Source organism: Meleagris gallopavo, chromosome 1 (genome assembly GCF_000146605.3).
Source record: "Meleagris gallopavo isolate NT-WF06-2002-E0010 breed Aviagen turkey brand Nicholas breeding stock chromosome 1, Turkey_5.1, whole genome shotgun sequence".
NCBI lineage: Eukaryota > Metazoa > Chordata > Aves > Galliformes > Phasianidae > Meleagris > Meleagris gallopavo.
Genome location: NC_015011.2, coordinates 46,047,066 through 46,062,536, shown reverse-complemented (window position 1 = coordinate 46,062,536; position 15,471 = coordinate 46,047,066). Strand labels below are relative to the sequence as shown.

General features: G+C 39.8%; 1 long non-coding RNA gene across 6 annotated transcripts; it reads left to right on the top strand.

Moving 5' to 3' along the window:
- Positions 1-6: 6 nt before the first annotated feature.
- On the top strand, positions 7-12,862 carry LOC104910553. 6 transcript variants are annotated; one of them, XR_002113413.2, is made up of 6 exons: positions 7-210; positions 1,306-1,362; positions 4,153-4,253; positions 6,483-7,406; positions 7,784-8,022; positions 8,514-12,862. It is a non-coding gene; the product is annotated as an uncharacterized LOC104910553 (long non-coding RNA). The 6 variants fall into 6 exon arrangements; XR_002113411.2 differs by having other exon boundaries at positions 8,112-12,862; XR_004160209.1 differs by lacking the exon at positions 8,514-12,862 and having other exon boundaries at positions 6,483-6,565; positions 7,784-7,950.
- Positions 12,863-15,471: the final 2,609 nt, after the last annotated feature.

The following is a 15,471-nucleotide window of genomic DNA, read 5'->3' as shown; positions in this document are numbered from 1 at the left end:
GGGAGCGCCGGAGACCCCCGGGCCGTTACCGCGTCACGTCCCCTTGCTGCTGCTTGAGGACGTCGGTACGGGACAGGGGTACCGCTGCCGGATATCCCGGGTTCGTTGCCCGCTCGAAGCAGAAAGCAGCGAGACGGGAACTGGCGTGCGCTTGGTTTCCTCTCTCCACTTGCAAAATCCAGGGAAATTGTGTTTTCGTGTTTAGCGGCCGTGAGTAACTTTGACCGAAGCATCCTTCCTTCCTGCTAGTTCTCAAGAAAGGAATCTCTCCCTTTGGTCTCCGCGCTGACGGAAACTCATACGGGCTTGGTTACTTCAGCCATTGCTAGGGGGAGAGGGGCAGCGCTGAGTTCCGCTCTCTGTGACAGCGACAGGGCCCGAGGGAACGGCATGGAGCTGTGTCAGGGGAGGGGGTTAGGGACACGGTCTGCACCAGAGGGCATTGGGCATGGAACAGAATGCCCAGGGCAGCGAGCACGGCCCAGAGCTGCCAGAATTCAAGGAGCGTTTGATATCACTCTCAGACATAAGGTCAGATCCATATGTCTCTTGCAACTTAGGATATTCTGTGATTCACCTTTGAATTTCAAGGTATTGAACAGCCTCAAACCATATGCTCCACTAGCAGTGAAGCGCCTCACGTTGACACAGCTTGTTCTTCCTGAGACAAGCTAGCATTACCTCACTTTTTATATTGATATATCTGTACCAGAAAAGCTCAGTGAATTAACTTTACTACTTCTGGCTACAGATCACATAAAAATAAATAGTTTTCATTAGTAGTCCTGACATAGGTAACAGAAATGTAGTGCTCTTTTGGAAACAAAGCATGAGGTGAAATTGAAACAGCTATATTATGTGAGAAAGTCCTTGTTTGCTTATATATTCAGCTGGAACATATACACCATATATAGAGCTACAAAGTAATCAAATTCAAGCACATATGTATAAAAATAATATACAAATGAAAAACTGTATATTTTGCACATTTCCATGTCAAGCTCTGTATAAACCATTAGGTTCCAGAAGTGCCTATTATGTAAGAAGCTTACATAAATAATGTAATTGGTGACTCACCTAATACCTGGCAATGTGTTCTGTTGAATAAAAGTCCAAAATTTATCTAAAAGATTAATTAGAAGAATATATCTAAAAGCTGCAATTTTTGGGTTAGATTTAAGACTGTGTTTTTTTAAATCCACTGTGAGGGGACTTTCCCTTCCTAAGAGGCTGTCCTTTGCTTGAGCCCCATATGAACACAGATTTCAGCACCATCCAATAATAATTTGAAAATTGCCTTCATAGGTGAAGATTGCTTTGAGTGACATTACTGGAAATTACCCATAGCCCTGCTTTAATTTGGTAAGAATAATTCAGTAGACCATCTCATGGCCACTGTTAGATGTAAGATGTCCTTACATTAATTATTTTCTTGATTTTAAGGAATTGTCATTGTTTTGATAGATTTTTCTTACATGGTCCCATTTTGACACCTTATTTGCCTTTGGAAAGGTTTATTCTTCATTTGTTTTGAATAGGTCTGGGAAGACCTAAGGAATCATTTCCATATCCAGAAGGAAAACTTCAGAGCACATTTTCTTGAAAATAACCAGTGCACATCAGCTAGAGTAAAGATGTGTATCCACATGATCTACTGTTTTGGTTTGCCCTCCCTTTCCCCTTGCACGCATCCTGCTCTCCACGAATTCACAGCATGTAGCAGAACTGCCATGTTCCACAGTCAGTGCTGTGTCAACCATGGGACCCTACTAGGTTCTGCAACCTGAGGAGAAACCAAGCTGTTTTCATGATCCCTCTGTTACTCAATGCCACTTCTAATGGCAGGAGGAAAGATGGCAGAGCTCCGCCTGCCCTTAATACAAACAGGTCAGTGATACAGCAGAGCATCTTGGGAAGAGATGTGGTTGTAGCCTTCAGATTCTGGCAAGAAAAAAAAAAAAAAAAAAAGTAAAAACAAAGTAATTCTTCCTCATGCCTGGTTTGGATGAGGAGTACTTACATGAGTGGTAAGGGCTGCAAAGCATCTGAGCAGTGCTGAAAGCACCAGCTGCCATCTGAACAGTCAACTGGATAGGTGCTGCTAGCTGGAATGACCCTGGTCTGTCAGAGTGCTGGAAGTACAGACCACGTGTGACCTTCAAGCATGCTAGGACTGAGAAAATCCTTTAACGTTTGGAAAGCTGATGTTCCCCAGTTGTGATGGAAGCTGTGGTCGGGCGGGGGCACCCAGTGCTGCAAGTTTCATAAACGGGAAAAAAAGAAAAAGATGTTTTTCAAGCTTCTCTAAAATCTCATAGATTACAGTGGGAAGTTCATGAATAATACAGAATGATATACAATGTCGATGACAGGATTTTTAGAAGTTCATATGAATTGACTGCATCAAAAATAAGAATTGCTCCCTGAACTGCTGTGTATGTTAACAATGTTGCCATTCCTCTTGTCACTCTGGGAGACCCAGGTGTCTTTCTGCTCCTCAGGCCAGTGGTGCCTTTTACTGGGCAGATATGCTGGAGAAAGGAACTGGATGACTGTTCCAAGTAACTGCAGAATAATAATGAAGGGCTTTGTTGGCAAATTGAAGGTCAGGTGGAGGAGCCATGCAGACCCGGATCAATATTTGCTGCAAGTGACAGGTGTTCACTATGTCTTGCTCAAAATCTATGAGAGAAGGAGAAAGTGTCCAAACTGCCCAGGAAAACAGGATGAGGGATTTTGTTCTGCTCTTCCTTAAGCGAGAGAATATAGAGGTGAAAAATGAATGTGTTGTAGACAAAGATATAAAACACAAGCTTCTTTGTTACTCTTTTTTGTTAAGAATTTTTGTTGTTAGGGGAAGGTGAGAACTTTGAGATGCCTCTGCCCATTTTTTCATGATGACCCTTACTAATTCAGCTTAACTCTGGCATGACAACACCTTAAGTGCTAAGTACACTTATCTTTAGAAAGGAAAGCAGAAATCACTCCTGTTTTCTGGAAAGGACACAGATATCCTTGGGGACCTACAGGAAGTCACTGCTACTTGTATTAACCTTGGTATGCACTTGAGGTACTGGTATGAATATGACATCTAAATATTCTTCAGAGGTTTTTTTTTTTCCTTCTGCATAATTTCCAGCAAATTTCCATGTGTGCTGCTTTCCTTGTCCAAGCCTCCTCTGAAGCTAGATACTTGCATGCAAGTTAACACAAACTGTCACAAGCATCCTTCCAGTTCTTTTAGTGCCTTCTGGTTCCTGTGCTAAAAGCCATTCACAAGAACCATGGACATCTTCCTATTCTCTTTTTCTATTTTGAACCATTTTTTTCATGCCTTAAGCAGCTTGCAGGGCTCATGTTCATCATCATTATGGTGCCCTGGTTGCCAGAGACAAATTGCAAATATTTGTCATTTCTACATAGAACACAGTGCCAATGATAATAGGTTTCTTTTTTCTCTCAATTTTGGAATGTCATTACCATCTGCTTCTTCAGCCTGGGCTTCCCTAGGAAATTGATGTTCCCAGGGAAGCCAGTGGTGTTTAACTAAGTAGGATGCCTCCCACTCTACATGTACTTGCTATAGAAAGCCTGTGCTGGAATGGGAAGGAGAAAAGAAGATCCAGAATTGGTGAGTGCTGACCAGCAACAGGATTCAAGCTTTCATTTCTAAGTGCACGTTGGCAGGGATATTACCTTGAAGTGTGTTTCCAAGAGATGAGGAAAAAGTCATACCGAAAAAGTGAGGTGGATAGATCAGAAAGGAATTCAGCATTGCACAGAAACATATTCAACTGCAGAAGTAAATGAGAGATATAATACTGACAAGCAAGAAGGTAGCATTGCCCTGCTCTGTGTGATAGTAAAATAGTAAAATACTAAAATGGAATGCAGTCTTTGCATTGACATATCTGATAGCACATGCAGGTCAGCACCATGTGCACTAGAAAGGAACAGACTTTAGAGTAACTGGCCCAAATCCAAGAGTTCTACATTGCTAAAGATTTGATTGTAAGAGTCTCATTATCATTTTGAAATGTTTAATTTTAGTAATTTGTCTCTTAAAATGTGAAAGGAGCTGAGATCGCAGCATGCTGAACATTGCATGAACCAAAGTAAATCTGCTATTGCTTTTTCTCTTTCTGCTTCCAGTGTTAACAGCAAGCCTGCCCTGCAGTCCATGTTCCCTTTAATTCCTGCAGTGCCTCCATACTGTTTGCATGACAGAGAGAGCAGCAGCCAAGCGGCGTGAGGTGAGGACATGGGTTGAGTTCTCATTTGTGGAAGACCACAGTGACCATTTTGGGGAAGGCAGTGCCAAGCTGGTGGAGATAGACTCATGTTTCCCGCAGTTCATTTCCACTGTCACTGGTGGCATCCAGATATTGCCTGGATTAGAGGTACAAAGCTGCAATTTAAGACAGGACATGATAGCAGGATTTCCCTCTGCAGCGTTCTTAAGCTCACCATCTATCTGGATTTCAAACAGCATTTTTGTAACATCAGTCTTTGCATTTCAGCATAGAGGTTTGAAAAATACATTAGCTCTACAACTCCCCATATGAAGTGACATCATTTGACAACTATTGTAAACCCTATGACTACATTACAATACTGGGGTTCCGTGGTGATTTGTATTAATATCTTTTCCGACTCACCCAGTTCTAGGCATTTGGGAGGGAAAGTCCTGGAGGACCCACTCAAATCTTTCATGCTCTTGTAGTCCAACTGGTATTTGCTTTCTGCTGGCACTGGTCCCTCTCTCAGGAATGCCTCTCCTTTGCATTCAGTTTGACAAATCATGGTACTTAAGGCATGTCACTAAATTGGATATGGATTTGCTACACACAACCTATGGTACAGTATCAGGGGAAGAAAAGAGGCTGTGCTCTGGAGTGAGCAGATTTGTCTGTCAGGGCTGGAATTGCAAAGGAACCCATCCTCATTCAGCTAGATTTAATCCAGATGATCTCGTAACAGAAGAGGGCACTCAGGGGCCAGACAGCAAATAAACTGTATCATGTTATGCGATGAGGGGAAATCATTGAGAGAATGGACAGAATTCTCGTCTGAGCTCAGTGCAGCTTATAGCTGGTAAGCCTGGGTTTCATTCATGTAAAACGAAAGCCCAGTCACTTTAAAACAATCTCTGTGAATGCATGCGAGACAACTCATCTAAAGCATTTGAAGTAACATCCCTGTGTAGGCAGGACTTCATTATGCTACTTGTTATTGTTTTCAGTGAGTCCTCACCTGCTCTTTAAAGTTCAACATACATTACGAGAGAAAATTATTGCTCATTATTGTTGTATTCCTTAATTGCCTTCTATATTAGTGTGTTCAAAGGAATGCATTTTTTTCTCTTCTGCCCTTCTCTGCCTGCATCCAGCAGCACTCAGCATTTTCTACAGAGCTCAGAATTGCTTGCATTCTTATAAAAATGCTTCAGCCGTATGGGATTTGCTGAGAGTAAATTAAAAAGTGCATGACTTGGGAAAACGCAATACTTTATACTGCATTGATTCCATAGTCACGGTATAAACACAAAGTGTTAGCATAAAGAATTTCCACAGTCTTGCAGCATTCAAGTCCACATTCTGCATAGGCCAGGAGTGGCAGGAACTCTCCTGTCAAGGAGTGTGATGTTGCACTAAGGGGCAGAGGTGAATGTCAGTGCTTGTAAGTATATTGCACCAGCCAAGCTCTAGCTGCAGCCTTGCAGTTTTCCAAGCAGCTCTGCTTCCTTTAGCCAAAGGAATGTGAGCTACTGCAGCTAGTTTTATGCTATATAAATAATGCTGATAGAGAGACAAGCCTGAGATTAGGTAGGTAAAGATAGCCAAAATAATACATTAAATAGGAAAGTTGAAGCATTTGTTTATCAGAAATATGAGCATGTTCCTTAAGAAGCTGCAGGAATCTGACCGCAATGATGACAAATGAGAGATTCCAGAATAATAAGATCAGTCTTGCATATAGGCAGAGCCACAACTAAGACTCTGTGTGACATAGATGTGCTTGTTGTACAGAGAAACTGGGCCCTTATATTCTGATAGAGAACATTTCCTCTTCTTAACAGCCTGCACTTGATGTGCTGACAGAGTGAAGGCTGTGCTGTGTGCCTGGTGCTACTCTGCTCATCTCCCTCTGCTCCACTCCCCTTGAGCATCTCTCTTCTGGTGGCACAACAGTGCTGGACCGAGAGCCACTGGGAGCGGGGACCATCTGTATAGATGCCATCAGCACTTCCACTGCTAATGTCTTATGTTACTCTTGCCTGAAGCACTTGTTTAATACGATCTCACTCTTTGCTGGGCCTTAGAACATGCTGCACAGTCATTGGTTTGATGTGGGCAGAAGGAAGAATATGCTGATATTTTTGGTTTACTCCATTCCTAGCAGTATTTCTTCTAAGAAATAAACAATGTAGTGTCTAAAAGTCAACAACTTCAAAAAACTTTCAGATGCTTCTATTTGTGCAGAATCCCATGAAAGTATTGTTTTCAGAACAAGTGAATATTGGCAACTTTTCTTGAGAACAGTGAAAACTCAGCTCCTCGGATAGGTGAGTTTCCATTCTGCAGTTTCCTGCACAGGGTTTCCACTTAATATCAGCCCTTCACTGTGGAAAGCACTGGTACAGTATTATGCACAATACAAAAAGAAGTAGGCACCCAGCAGATTTTACCAAATGCATCCAGAGATTTCTATGTTTAATTTCATGGACATGTTATGTTGGAATTTTACATAGACTTCAGGGTACAGTTATGACTAAGCAAGAACAGTGGGTAACAAAAAGTCTGCTTAGAGGAGAAAGCAGGGAATTTGCCGTAGAGCAAGATGCATGGGGTGATGTGTAAGAGGAGGCTTTTTTTATAGGTTACCTACACATAGGCAGCTTTGTTGCCCTTCAGAGGTATCCATTCAGCTCGGCTGTGGGCAGGCACTTTCCTCACCCTCCTGCACAGAACCAGCAGATGAGGTGGGCAGCCTGCTCCTTCCCACTTTGGTAATGAGACTTTGCCAAAATTAGGGACATCAGGGAAGTGAGCTGCTAGCTGCTTTCTTCTTTAGTCCTCTTTGCAGATAGGAATCTAGACACTGGACTTTCTTCCTTCTGAGTAATATATACATTTCCTCATTCTTCTGAGCAGTTTATACCTTGACTCACTGCTGTCCTACTTCAAAGGTGCAGAAATCAGAGGGAGATCTCTAACACCTCACTAGAATGAAGTTGTTTCTTCTCACCTCAGGATGGCTAAACAGTATGTCATCTCAGCTGAGATCCTAATAAAGATGAGCAAGTTAATGTTTCGTCTTCAAGATCTAGTTAAATTCCAAGCTTCTTGTCTCAATTTAGTAAGAGAAAACACCAATGTGGATTTCATTTTAAAACAGTTGAATAGGTACAGTATCAATTTATTGATGTAAAATTATTTTCATGAAAAGTCAAAGAGTAGAAATAAAGAATGCAGGTCTCAAAATCTGCTGAAGTGAAACTGCTAAAAGACTAACAATGGTTCTGTTATACACCTATACAAAAGCAAACTTGATGGCCTAATTGAGTTTCATTAAGCACTGCTTTTTAATTGTTGATGTGACTGAACAATCAAAACTGTAAAAGGCTCTTGGCTAATATTCTGAGTAGTGTAAATCCTTATGAAAACTTGGTTATGACACAGCATCTACCTTTAAATAGTACCTTTCATCTCAGATAACTGAGGAATTAAGAGGATAAATAGAGCCGCCTTAGGTTTTCATGACTTCTCTGACTCTTTTATAGGCCTTTACAGCTTAGTAGCTCTGTGTGTCATGAAGCAAACTGTTCGTGAGAGAAGTCTCCAAGAAATTCAGCACGCACGGGTTCAAAAAGATGGTTGCTTAAAGCCCTCTTTGAAGCTTTCGTACCTGTGAAATTCAAGCAAGTTTTAAATAAAAGCTCTAAAAATGAGGCCTGGCAGCACAGTCTGCAGAGAGCTTGTGGCTGCAGAAGAGCAGACCGACAGCACAACTGCCTGTAAGGTGTGTAAGTCTGAGTTTGGTTAGCTTGTTCATGTTACCACATGCAACAAAAGGCAACCAAAAAGGTGATTCCTCCTGTCCCACCACAGCAGTGCTCATGCTGGCCGGCTCTGGCAAGCAAGCCTCCTCCAGCCATGACCTGGTTGAGAAGGATGTTGGCAGAAGCATTGTGCAAGACTCACATCACACATCATACTCAGTGACACTTGCTCTGTGTGGTGGCAGAACCTACTTATTTGTCTCCCTTTAGTTTCCCACTTAATTTTTTATATCAACAATTAATACTGTTCTATAATTTTCTCCAAGTCTATGTTTGCACTGTATTTAAAGATATAAGGAGGTAAGGTTTTTTTGTTTGTTTGTTTGTTTTTTGTTTGTTTGGTTGGTTTGGTTTGTTGTTTTTTTTTTGTTATGAACAAGGAGTCCTAGCAATAAAGAAAGCTGTTATATCTGAGGGAAACTAACTCCTCAAAAAATCCTTTTTTTCTGAGGTTATGCATGAAAGCCAGACCTGGAGTTGGATCCTTTTTATGAAGCCATGAATAAAGAGAAAAAGAGAGAACATTCAGACAAGAGATCAGTCTATTGAGAGTGCTGGGGCTATATGACTCACTGAATTGTCTGAGTAGGTAAAAAAAACCAAACACAAAGTATAATAAGAGTAGTTGAGATCAATACAAATAAAACCCCAATTTTGTTCTCGCTGAGATTAGGGGAAAAAAAAAGTTGGGAATATAGATTAGCTTGGTTTAAAGACCTGTAAGGTAAAAAAAGGTTATAGCTGGCCAGGTTCACAGACCTGGTGGAAGTGGTGTCCCCTTTCACGCATGGCTTAGGCTTTCAAGAATTCTCCACAGTAGTAGGACCTTAGGTTACATTTCTCTATGATTTAGGCAGAAAGTGAATTAGTAGTTGAGTTTCACATGCCTAGAGCTCCTGCTCAGGTAAAAAGAGTTGCTTTGGATTGTGTTTTTCTCAATTATTTTGGCTGAGGTGGATGCTTTTTCCCCGAAGAATTACAGACTGAAGCAGACTGCATGAGAAATAGTCTTTATTCTTAGTGGTCAGATTACTCATTTGAATGGTGGAATTACCTCTAAGCCTCCCTGGCACGTTCTGGTTCCATATCCAGTGAAAGTTTAATTATTTTTGCAAAATGAAGTGGCACTAAGACAGATTGAGTGTACATGGCCAAAGTTGCCTCCAACCTTTATGGGACATAGGGAATATGTGTTAAACTGAGGAGGAGGACACAGTAAGCCTCTCACAATCTGAACAAATTATCTCAACTCCTCCAGTGAAAGGGAGACATTAATCCTTCCTCTAACACTGGATCTTAGCTGGATCTTAGCGCAAAATTGATACTCAAATTTCTCTGAAGTTCTGGAAAATTACTTTGAAACACATTTGCCATCTGCCAGGATAAAACAATGTCAAACTAAGCCACTCAAAATGCACAATCAATTCTTCATTAAAAATAAGGCCACCTCATTTTCAGGTGTTTTACATAGCTTAGTATCCTTGTGTAGTTATATTCTAAATACATCTACAAGCAAACTTTTTCTTCATGTCTTAGAATGAGCCAGTACCTCAAGCTTCTCTTGGGCTGGACTTAATCGCAACTTCTTGTCTCTGCAGACAGACTATGCATTAAATAAAAAACTGTGATGCATAAAAAAAACCAAATGATGTTGTTAATAGCAAGATGCCTAAGAATGCAGCCCGATGACACATTTGGAGTGTTAGTTCCAAGCAAATATTGATTGCTATTTGTAAAGAGATAACACAAAATGTAAAGGTATCCTGAGATCATAACCACAATTTACTGCTGTCTATGGAATGAGAACTGGTATGGACCTTTGTGCAGATACCAACCATAATGATGAATGTAGGTCACTATATTTTTTCTGCATGTTCTTGACCTTTGAATTTCTGTTCCTCAACTCAGTATTTCTTGAATGTATGTTTTCAATAGGTTATTAGCTTTGGAGTGAACTATTCATCTACGTATGCTTTGTTATCCATTATAATTCCACAAAAGTTAATTTACCACATTAGTAGTTTGGCCTTGCAGGAAGACATAAAGGATTAGCATTCTATCGTGTTGGACACCTACAGATACAAAATTAACTCTAAGGATTTTGTCTTCTCCATTGGTTAGGTCTCATTTTATTGAAAAGTGCAGACTAGCTGACAAGGTGTTTTTAGCACTACATTTCAAAGACAGAAGCTTAGCTTTGTCTGATTTAGAACAGGAATGCTCTTGAATGATAAGGGAAATTCATTTTGACTATCTGACACCATCTAGAAGAAAGGTTTGAAAGTTATATGTGCCAAGAAACTTGGAAAACCTGCACATAAGATAAAGGTTTTCCACTATTATAGTATTAAGCACTCAAGCAACTGAATGAGCATAAGCCATAAACTCCAGCCTTGATTACTCAAGCATGTAATATAGTTTAGTGCTTCAGTGTCTAAGGTGTCACCTTGGTAGGAGTTATTGAACATGTGGTCTCAACAATTGCCCTATTAAATGTGAACAGCTAACATTGCTTCTCATTATCCTTCTGCAGCACAGTCATAACCAAATAAGGCAGGAGGAGGCTTTAACAGATTGGTGACTTTTAGTGAAATAATTTGACAACACAGCCAATTAACACAGTTGCCCATTCCAGAAATTTGATTTGTTCTGTCCATGTCCTTCAGATTCTTGCAGCTGAGGATAATTCTTCCTGATCCTCAGAAAACTTCAACAAACCAAAAGTGGACTGGAGCTGAAAGCCAATCTTTTCTTACGTAGCCTATTTGAAGGAGACCCCTGTATGAACGGGCAATCTCAGAGCATTAAGACATGGAAAGTACTTTAGTAACTGACTACCTGAAGTGTGCAAGACAAGTTCTCCACATTTTTAGTGTGGAGGAGCTTATCGTCTTGTACGCAGAGAACTCCAAAGAAGTAGATGGCACTAGGAAAATAATGAATGGTAGTATAACTTACGAGGCAAATTTATGTTGCAGTAGAGGAAGCTTTTTGAGATGCCATTTTTCCCAAGTCTCATGGGCTCCCATATCAAATTAACTCAGTTTGCAGGCATAAAGTCAGATTATAATTGTCAAGATCCTTTCTCTCCCATCTCCTCTATCATTACCACTGAAAAAATTACGTCTTTTATGTTATTAGCACATAACATAACAATAGACATTTTTGTGCAACCTTTCACACCTTCAGTCTTGCCAGTGACCTCATTACACTTCCGTGCCTTACATCTATTTCAGTACAGCCATTCTCTGATGAGAATCCAACAGTTAAGTGTGTAAGTCAGCCTGCAGGGTACAAGGTGCCTTGGAAATAGCTCGATGTGAATTTCAGAGTAAAGTCTGAGATTGTGAGACTGGCAACCAGCAAAAACATCAACCATCTGTAAATCTGATACAGAAATCACTGAACAGAATGAATATCAATAAGGCAGTTGATGTGCCAACATTTCTACTTGCTATACTAAATATCTCCACATTACTTATACTTCATTTTTCTCTCATTTTCCCTGTTGTATGTTTCTCTACCTCTTGTTGTCAATTACTAGCTGTTACAACACTACAATGATTATTTCATATCTCCTACGCTAGTCACTGGCTCATTCCCTTCAGAACCTAAGGGAAATAATTATAAAAAATAAACTAACAAAGACAAAAAAATGAAGGCAAAAGAGCTATTTTTGATTCTGGGAGAGAGAAGAGCGAAAAGTTAATTGCCAAAATAGTTTCTGAGAAATTACACAGCCAAGAACAGTATTTTTCATTTTACCTCTACAGCTCAAACAGGAATCATAAATGCCCATTTGTTGAGCAGGGAAATAACTTACGGCATTTACCAGGGCACTCATTTATGACCAGATGCCTATAGTCATTAATTGTTGTAATTGACATAGGAAGGACAGCACTTACCATTGTTCTGCTCTCCTTTCCCCACTCCCAGATCCTGAAGAAGGTATTCATATAACTTTGAGAACATTTAGCTCTTTGTTGTCTTGGACTAGATAAACCACTTTTCCAAGCTAGCAACAACCTCACACAATCTCTCTGATGATCTTAGATACCATGGTGACAGTAGAAATATCTAGGATGAAAGACAGAGAAATTAGAAAGTTATTTTTTTTGAGAATCACTGCAAGGAAAGGTCTTACACTTTTCTTCTAAGATTTGATGCTGAGTTAATTATCTTGATGTATAAAATACAGCTTTTTGCAACAAAGACAGGATTATAGTCAGCTAAGTTTTCAGGAGAATTATCCTGCGTGGCAAGCAAAGTCAAGGATTTTACTCGGTTAATAAAACCCAAAAATGCATTCTTTTTCATTTTTCAGATATGGCCAGGCTAAAGATCCAGTTGATCAGCATTCCAGGCTACTGTGAAATGTTATATCCGTTTTTACAGATGAGTAAGCTGAGATGCAAGTGTTAGCGTCAGTCAAAATAAAAGCTCAAAGAAGTTTTATAGTCTGATCAGTAGCCAGAAATGCTTTTGACTTTTTGGAGAAAAAGGCTTATTTCAGAAGGTGAAGACTGGTCTATATGTAGAAATACTTTAATAAGGCATCTTTTTCAGCCACAACGTTTTATACTGTGCAGGATGTAATCACAATAATACTCAAAATTAATGGTAGGAGATTAAGGATGGTCTCTTGGGCATTAGAAAGACCTGCATATTACTAATAATTGTTCTTTCTAATCATAATATAATGCAAACAAAGTAAATTGTATCATCATTATCTTTGTACTTTGGTATGTGATTTGGCTATGAAAAACAATGAGTAGATCTGATATTATTATTACCTGTATTACATCACAAAGCAAAGATCAGGTTTCCATTGTGCAGTTCATTTTAATTCTTATTAGTAGTTATTTCCACCTCCAGAAAACCACATATTTTATACAAGATCTCACATGGCACAAGCAGAATTCAGTACCCTACAGGCAGTGTGGGGACTTCCTTTTCCTGGAATCCAGAGGAATCAATGTCCATCGTAGATATTTAGTGTCAGCCTGCCTTTGATACTTCACAGATTTTCATCCTCTAATTAAGGATGAAGGAAGCATGTGTCCCTCACTGAACCCAGCTGTCTTGGAGGAGAACTTGCTGAGACCTGTTGTTAGGAAGAGGAATGAGGTAGTCTTTTCCTTTACTGACTTGACAAAAATAGTCTACCATACCAGCAAGTGACCCTGGTAAACAGTAAGATCCTAAATTAAAGAACAGCCAATAAAGCAAGAAAAAGCAAAGAATTACTATGCATGGACTTGCCTACTCATCAAAGCATGGATAAATGTGGCTATGCTGATGTACTGGTTAGAATGTACTGTATGGTTTATCTAGATGCATCCTTTCATCAGTACTCGGTGCTGTGCTGTCACAACAATTTTGCATTTAAAAAAATCACATTGCCAACAGAGAAAGAAAGGTGCTGCAGCTATGTGGTATTTTTCTACTGAAGTTCAATTGCCCAATGGCCTGCCTCACGCCATCCACTCTTTTCACGGTGTTTTTTCTTCATGTTGCTATGTTACTGTTGGCCACTTGGCAAAGATCACAAAAGAATTATCTGGAAATTTAAAGTATTAAATCTGCAGTGGTTTGACAGGATTTTTTCTCCAACAGAGATGAAAAAAAAAAGAGTGCGTGCAATCTGGCCGTATCTGAATGCCAAAAGAAATATGACAGCTCTTAATGCCTGGAAAAGGCTTTAAAAAATAATAAAAAATTCATGTATTTATTTCTTTTTTGGGGTCTTGTGTCTTAAGGAAATGAGTGTTAGGAAATCACTCTGCCAATTTTTTTTTCAGTAGCTTTTGAACCTGTTGTAATTCCTGGACCATTTCCAACAAAATATGATCAAGGGCTAATGGGCTCAAAAGTTTATGTCCTCACAAGCTTTGTGTAAATCAGGGAATACGGAAAAAATTGGAAATTAATGCCCCTGCAGTTGGAAAGAAATCCTCAAGTATTCATTAGGTTTGCCATGGCCAGGTGATCAGCACATGTCTGTGCATTTATCATAATACCTGTCCGTTCCTTCTCTCCTCACAGCCACAAGTCTTGGGGTGGCACACATGCACTGCAGGAGCAGGGAGATGGCTCTGCAGTGCTGAGAGCAAAAAGAGAAGGTGCAGAAACACTGTGCAAAGGCTGCATTAGTTCTGATGTTTGTGGAGTAATTCAGCTTTTCTACTTTTACCTCTTGCTTGGCACTGTTGTTTTTTTCCTAGAACAAAATAAATAATTCATTGCCAATCTTACTGTTACAGTAGGTCTGCACAGGCTCATGGCTGACCAGGAAAACGGGAACCTCAGTGAACAAACAAGGTCCAATGAAATCTGTGAAAAGCTATTCTTGACAAGACAGACTTTTTATTTTATTATTTTTTTTATTCCATTTCTATCTCTTCTCTCCAGAAACTTTCTCTAGTTTTGGTCTCTTTTTCCTATAGCTATCTCACCAATTCACTCGCACCCCAGGACTGCTACTTTCTCTATAGTGCCCCCTCTGCCATCCAATTATATTGAAGCAAAAGTATTTATTTTGTCAGTTTCCCATGGGTCTAGTTTGTTGGACACTGTTTAGCAACTGGCAAAATATTGTTTTAATAAAGTTCAAGAGGAGAAACTATTGACCCTAAAAATGAATACATACTTTTGGTGGATTCTTTTATCTTAATGGTAATACGAGAGAGAATTTCTGGATTACTACTGGAATGGAGGATAGTGAACTGACTTCAGATATGCAACGCTTCTAAGATAGTAACATAGATCGTAACATTCATTCTTTAGCTCCAGCAATATGTATAAATGTCCTTTCTTTACTTCTGCTAGTTTTTTCTTATACTGAAGAGTTTAAAGACTGATTTCTTCATGGTATAACCCCTATATAACTCCTGTCAGTGTCCTTTCGTTATACAAGATTATAAACCTTAGTTTACCACAGAAGACCAAGAAAAATACCACTTTTAGATGCCCCACACTTGCTAGCAAGTTGTTCAAAAAATGTAGTTTACTGCTTTTAAGTGGATCACTGTTTTAATTACCTGTATTTTAAATAAGGATCATAATAAGCACCGTAGAACAATTTACAAATTATTTTCGTAAAGACTTCAGTTTGCAGACACAGAAACACAAACCACTCTGATTTGGGGTAAAAAAAAAACTAACTTTTTTCACAAAGAGAACATACAGCCTGCTGCAGAAACTGACTTCAGGCAATCTTCTTTAATTAACACGGGTGGGATACGAAAGATCCCCTTTAGTACGATAAGAATCCCCATTCTTGAATGAGGAAATGAATGAAATAAAGGTGACTTCATTATTTACATTACACGAAGGAATACGGAAGCGCAGCACGCAATACAGCGCTGGCAGGAGCCGCGCCGCCCCGCGCGCTTGACCGCCCTCCCGCG